This window comes from Schistocerca piceifrons, unplaced genomic scaffold (genome assembly GCF_021461385.2).
Source record: "Schistocerca piceifrons isolate TAMUIC-IGC-003096 unplaced genomic scaffold, iqSchPice1.1 HiC_scaffold_1887, whole genome shotgun sequence".
Classification (NCBI taxonomy): Eukaryota; Metazoa; Arthropoda; class Insecta; order Orthoptera; family Acrididae; genus Schistocerca; species Schistocerca piceifrons.
Window position 1 is genome coordinate 430,587 of NW_025727775.1, and position 7,662 is coordinate 438,248.

A 7,662-nucleotide genomic window follows, 5' to 3' on the forward strand; every position below is an offset into this window, starting at 1 on the left:
CTTTTTCATGTTTGAAATGTACTAACTCGGTTGTTCCTCACAGCAGGTGACATTGTGTGTGGTTGCAACATTACGGTCCCATTGAGTACATTTTTGGAGAAAGGGACATCAGTTGCACCACAGGGCGGGAGGAGGGTGCTGAGCACGATAAATTTTCTCTCTTCGTTAAGCATTTTTTTGTGTTTTTTTTACTTTTGGAATTTTGGTTTTTCATGTTGATTTGAAAATGACCTTTTTCATGTTTGAAATGTACTAACTCGTTTTTTCCTCACAGCAGGTCAACTTGTGTGTGGTTGCAACATTACGGTCCCATTGAGTACATTTTTGGAGAAAGGGACATCAGTTGCCCCACAGGGCGGGAGGAGGGTGCTGAGCACGATACATTTTCTCTCTTCGGTAAGCATTTTCTTGTGTTTTATACTTTTGGAATTTTGGTTTTTCATGTTGATTTAAAAATGACCTTTTTCATGTTTGAAATGTACTAACTCGGTTGTTCCTCACAGCAGGTCAACTTGTGTGTGGTTGCAACATTACAGTCCCATTGAGTACATTTTTGGAGAAAGGGACATCAGTTGCACCACAGGGCGGGTGGAGGGTGCTGAGCACGTTACATTTTCTCTCTTCGGTAAGCATTTTTTTGTGTTTTATACTTTTATAATTTTCGTTTTTCATGTTGATTTTAAAATGACCTTTTTCATGTTTGAAATGTACTAACTTGGTTGTTCCTCACAGCAGGTCAACTTGTGTGTGGTTGCAACATTACGGTCCCATTGAGTACATTTTTGGAGAAAGGGACATTAGTTGCACCACAGGGCGGGAGGAGGTTCTGAGCACGGTACATTTTCTCTCTTCGGTAAGCATTTTTTTGTGTTTTATACTTTTGGAATTTTGGTTTTTCATGTTGATTTTAAAATGACCTTTCTCATGTTTGAAATGTACTAACTCGTTTCTTCTCACAGCAGGTCAACTTGTGTGTGGTTGCAACATTACGGTCCCATTGAGTACATTTTTGGAGAAAGGGACATCAGTTGCACCGCAGGGCGGGAGGAGGGTGCTGAGCACCATACATTTTCTCCCTTCGGTAAGCATTTTTTTGTGTTTTATACTTTTGGAATTTTGGTTTTTCATATTGATTTTAAAATGACCTTTTTCATGTCTGAAATGTACTAACTCGTTTTTTCCTCACAGCAGGTCAACTTGTGTGTGGTTGCAACATTACGGTCCCATTGAGTACAATTTTGGAGAAACGGACATCAGTTGCACCACAGGGCGGGAGGAGGGTGCTGAGCACGATACATTTTCTCTCTTCGGTAAGCATTTTTTTGTGTTTTATACTTTTGGAATTTTGTTTTTTCATGTTGATTTTAAAATGACCTTTTTCATGTTTGAAATGTACTAACTCGGTTGTTCCTCACAGCAGGTCAACTTGTGTGTGGTTGCAACATTACTGTCCCATTGAGTACATTTTTGGAGAAAGGGACATCAGTTGCACCTCAGGGCGGGAGGAGGGTGCTGAGCACGATACGTTTTCTCTCTCCGGAAGCATTTTTTTGTGTTTTATACTTTTATAATTTTGGTTTTTCATGTTGATTTTAAAATGACCTTTTTCATGTTTGAAATGTACTAACTCGGTTGTTCCTCACAGCAGGTCAACTTGTGTGTGGTTGCAACATTACGGTCCCATTGAGTACATTTTTGGAGAAAGGGACATCAGTTGCACCACAGGGCGGGTGGAGGGTGCTGAGCATGATACATTTTCTCTCTTCGGTAAGCATTTTTTTGTGTTTTATACTTTTGGAATTTTGGTTTTTCATGTTGATTTTAAAATGACCTTTTTCATGTTTGAAATGTACTAACTCGGTTGTTCCTCACAGCAGGTCAACTTGTGTGTGGTTGCAACATTACGGTCCCATTGAGTACATTTTTGGAGAAAGGGACATCAGTTGCATCACAGGGAGGGAGGAGGGTGCTGAGCACGATAAATTTTCTCTCTTCGGTAAGCATTTTTTTGTGTTTTATACTTTTGGAATTTTGGTTTTTCATGTCGATTTTAAAATGATCTTTTTCATGTTTGAAATGTACTAACTCGGTTGTTCCTCACAGCAGGTCAACTTGTGTGTGGTTGCAACATTACGGTCCCATTGAGTACATTTTTGGAGAAAGGGACATCAGTTGCACCGCAGGGCGGGAGGAGGGTGCTGAGCACGATACATTTTCTCTCTTCGGTAAGCATTTTTTTGGTGTTTTATACTTTTGGAATTTTGGTTTTTCATTTTGATTTTAAAATGACCTTTTTCATGTTTGAAATGTACTAACTCGGTTGTTCCTCACAGCAGGTCAACTTGTGCGTGGTTGCAACATTACGGTCCCATTGAGTACATTTATGGAGAAAGGGACATCAGTTGCACCACAGGGCGGGAGGAGGGTGCTGAGCACGATACATTTTCTCTCTTCGGTAAGCATTTTTTTGTGTTTTATACTTTTGGAATTATGGTTTTTCATGTTGATTTTAAAATGACCTTTTTCATGTTTGAAATCTACTAACTCGGTTGTTCCTCACAGCAGGTCAACTTGTGTGTGGTTGCAACATTACGGTCCCATTGAGTACATTTTTGGAGAAAGGGACATCAGTTGCACCACAGGGCGGGAGGAGGGTGCTGAGCACGATACATTTTCTCTCTTCGGTAAGCATTTCTTTGTGTTTTAGACTTTTGGAATTTTGGTTTTTCATTTTGATTTTAAAATGACCTTTTTCATGTTTGAAATGTACTAACTCGGTTGTTCCTCACAGCAGGTCAACTTGTGCGTGGTTGCAACATCACGGTCCCATTGAGTACATTTTTGGAGAAAGGGACATCAGTTGCACCACAGGGCGGGAGGAGGGTGCTGAGCACGATACATTTTCTCTCTTCGGTAAGCATTTTTTTGTGTTTTATACTTTTGGAATTTTGGTTTTACATGTTGATTTTAAAATGACATTTTTCATGTTTGAAATGTATTAACTCGGTTGTTCCTCACAGCAGGTCAACTTGTGTGTGGTTGCAACATTACGGTCCCATTGAGTACATTTTTGGAGAAAGGGACATCAGTTGCACCACAGGGCGGGAGGAGGGTGCTGAGCACGATACATTTTCTCTCTTCGGTAAGCATTTTTTTGTGTTTTATACTTTTGGAATTTTGGTTTTTCATGTTGATTTTAAAATGACCTTTTTCATGTTTGAAATGTACTAACTCGTTTTTTCCTCACAGCAGGTCAACTTGTGTGTGGTTGCAACATTACGGTCCCATTGAGTACATTTTTGGAGAAAGGGACATCAGTTGCACCACAGGGCGGGAGGAGGGTGCTGAGCACGATACATTTTCTCTCTTCGGTAAGCATTTTTTTGTGTTTTATACTTTTGGAATGTTGGTTTTTCATGTTGATTTTAAAATGACCTTTTTCATGTTTGAAATGTACTAACTCGGTTGTTCCTCACAGCAGGTCAACTTGTGCGTGGTTGCAACATTACGGTCCCATTGAGTACATTTTTGGAGAAAGGGACATCAGTTGCACCACAGGAAGGAGGAGGGTGCTGAGCACGATACATTTTCTCTCTTCGGTAAGCATTTTTTTGTGTTTTATACTTTTGGAATTTTGGTTTTTCACGTTGATTTTAAAATGACCTTTTTCATATTTGAAATGTACTAACTCGTTTTTTCCTCACAGCAGGTCAACTTGTGTGTGGTTGCAACATTACGGTCCCATTGAGTACATTTGTGGAGAAAGGGACATCAGTTGCACCACAGGGCGGGAGGAGGGTGCTGAGCACAATACATTTTCTCTCTTCGGTAAGCATTTTTTTGTGTTTTATACTTTCGGAATTTTGGTTTTTCATGTTGATTTTAAAATGACCTTTTTTGTGTTTGAAATGTACTAACTCGGTTGTTCCTCACAGCAGGTTAACTTGTGTGTGGTTGCAACATTACGGTCCCATTGAGTACATTCTTGGAGAAAGGGACATCAGTTGCACCACAGGGCGGGAGGAGGGTGCTGAGCACGATACATTTTCTCTCTTCGGTAAGCATTTTTTTGTGTTTTATACTTTTGGAATTTTGGTTTTTCATGTTGATTTTAAAATGACCTTTTTCATGTTTGAAATGTACTAACTCGGTTGTTCCTCACAGCAGGTCATCTTGTGCGTGGTTGCAACATTACGGTCCCATTGAGTACATTTTTGGAGAGAGGGACATCAGTTGCACCACAGGGCGGGAGGAGGGTGCTGAGCACGATACATTTTCTCTCTTTGGTAAGCATTTTTTTGTGTTTTATACTTTTGGAATTTTGGTTTTTCATGTTGATTTTAAAATGACCTTTTTCATGTTTGAAATGTACTAACTCGGTTGTTTTTCACAGCAGGTCATCTTGTGCGTGGTTGCAACATTACGGTCCCATTGAGTACATTTTTGGAGAAAGAGACATCAGTTGCACCACAGGGCGGGAGGAGGGTGCTGAGCACGATACATTTTCTCTCTTCGGTAAGCATTTTTTTTGTGTTTTATACTTTTGGAATTTTGGTTTTTCATGTTGATTTTAAAATGACCTTTTTCATGTTTGAAATGTACTAACTCGGTTGTTCCTCACAGCAGGTCAACTTGTGTGTGGTTGCAACATTACGGTCCCATTGAGTACATTTTTGGAGAAAGGGACTGTTGTGACAGTGCCACGACATTCAAAAGTGCCGCTACGTTAGTACGCGAACACGGCGATAGAGGCGCTCCGCAGCTCGGCCGAGCACGGGAGCGCCACCTGGTTATGAACGACGCCGGCCGCATGTCACGGCCCGGCAGTCGAGTGACAGATACGGAGTTAGTAGCATGTAACCCGCGAGTGTTTCTACTTTTGTAACTCCACGCACTTTATTAGTGATTAAAGGTTATAACACTTTTTGGCGACGAGGATGGGATATTTTTTTTCCCCTGCATTGTGGACTTGTGTGTTCTTGTCGGGGCAGACATGGAACAGCTTATGCAAGCGCTTATTGAACAACAAACACAGCTGACGGCTGCTATTCAGGCGTTGTCAACGTCGCTTACTCATCGTCTGTCTTCCTCTTCTCCGCCTCCGTTTCCTCCTTATGACGAGGCCGCTGAAGACTGGGAGGATTATGAGAAGCGTTTGCGGCAACACTTCTTGGCTTTCGGTGTTGTCGACGCTCCTATGTGTAAGTCGTTATTTCTATCTTGGATTTCCCCACGGATCTATCAGCTGTTATCTCAGTTAGCCCCTCTGCGGGAACCTGCCTCTCTGTCCTTCCAAGAAATGTGTGACTTATTGTCTAACTATTACCGAAAAAACACCCATGTCGTTGCCGCCCGCGTGGCTTTCTACTGGTGTCGTAAACAGCCCCATCAATCTTACCGGGCTTGGGCGGCGGAACTACACGGTCTGAGTCGGAAATGTCAGTTTGTCTCGGACACTCATCATGAGTCTTACGCTGATTCAATGGTTCGGGACGCTATTTTACGGCTTGCTCCTGATAAAGAAGTTCGGCAACGTGCCTTACAATTGCCAAACCCGTCGTTGTCGGAAGTTCTCAGCATCGCTCAATCGTTTGAAGTGTCTCACGCTGCTGGTGCGCAAATAGATGCGTGGTGTGATGTAGGCGCTGTACACACCACTTTCGACGCAGACAATGTGCCTGTTTCACAGGAAAACGACGATGTGGCGGCGGTGCACTCGCGTCAAAAACGTCGCGTTGGGCTGCCACGCTCGCAGCGAAAACAGCAACCACAGATGCAGGCTCGTTCCGCCCTTCCTTCTTGTCCACGTTGTTTCGTACAGCATGACAGAGCCGCGTGTCCAAAACGTTGGGCCACGTGTAATTCATGTAGGAAAAAAGGCCACATTGCTTCTGTGTGTCAGTCCCCTAAAGTTCCTGTCGACGAGGACGAGGCATCGGACATGGATGTTAACTGTGTGCTTTCTCAAACGAATAAGTTGTTTGTTACTGTTCGTGTTCTGGATAAAGACATTCGCATGCAAGTGGACACTGGCTCTGCGGTAACTCTCATTAATTCTCGCACGTATTTGGAGTTAGGCTCCCCTTCCTTGTCTCCAGTTACGCGAAATCTACGAACTTATAATAAGCAGAAAATTCCTATCGTTGGCCAGTTTGATGCTTCCACTGCCTACAAGTCTGTTGTTCGGCCCCTCACGTTTTATGTGGTGGATCATGCGGGCACTGAAAACCTGTTCGGTTATGATGCTTTCCAGTTGTTCGGGTTTTCCATTGATGATGATGTGCACCTCATATCTGAGGACATTCCGTATCAACAGCTGGATGGCTTGTGTTCTGAATTCTCGTCCGTGTTCTCTGCGGGTCTGGGTCGGGCCAAGGATTTTGAAGCCCACATTACTCTTAAACCTACGGCTCGCCCTAAGTTTTTCCGGGCACGCCCTATTCCGATGGCGTTGCGTGCGCCTGTCAAAGCTGAGATAGACAGGTTAACAGCTTCGGGGATTCTCCTTCCTGTTACCTCCAGCGAATGGGCATCGCCCGTCGTGGTGGTTTCTAAACCAAACGGGAGTCTGCGATTGTGTGGTGATTTTAAAGCCACTGTCAATGCTCAAAGCCTCATTGACACTAATCCTCTTCCCCGTCCTGAGGAGTTATTTACCAAGCTCGCTGGGGGCCAGTTCTTTTCCAAACTTGACTTATCGGAGGCGTACCATCAGTTGCCGCTGGATGCATCTTCCAAGGAATTTCTCGTCATCAACACTCCTTGTGGGTTGTATCAGTACCAGCGGTTACCATTTGGCGTCGCTAGCGTGCCGGCCATTTTTCAGCGGTTTTTGGAACAGCTCACGGCTTCCGTTCCCGGCTGCATCAACTACCTGGATGACATTGTTGTCACGGGGGCCTCCACTGAGGAGCACCTTCGCAATTTGCGTTCACTGTTTCGGGTTCTGCATTCAGCAGGGTTGAAGTGCAATCTGGACAAGTCTCAGTTCTTCCAACCCTCCATTGTGTATCTTGGTTTCCACTTGTCCCGTGAGGGTATACGTCCTCTACGACAGCACGTTGCGGCCATTACCGCTCTACCCCGGCCGTCTACGGTCAAAGAACTTCAGGCGTTTCTAGGCAAGGTTGCTTATTATCACAAATTCATTCCCTCCGCGGCGACGGTGGCTCATCCTCTGCATCAGTTGTTACGCAAAAACGTTCCTTTCCGTCGGTCCGCCGAGTGTGAGCAGGCTTTTGTCCGCCTGAAGGCTCATTTGCAGTCGGCGCCTTGTCTTGCCACTTTCCGTCCGGGTCAGCACTTGGTTCTGGCGACTGACGCGTCACAGTATGGCCTAGGGGCGGTTCTCGCCCATCGGTATGAGGATGGGTCGGAACGACCCATCGCCTACGCTTCCAAGACCCTCAACGATGCCCAACGGCGTTACTCTCAAATAGAAAAGGAGGCGCTCGCTATCGTTTATGCTCTGAAAAAGTTCAGCGTTTTTTTGTTTGGTTCTAAGTTTCACCTCATCACCGACCACAAGCCGCTGGTCTCTCTGTTCAGCCCCTCGGCGTCGCTTCCGGATAAGGCAGCTCACCGCCTGCAACGTTGGGCCTTATACTTGTCTCGTTTTCACTATGAGATTCACTATCGCCCCACGGCCCAGCACGCCAACGC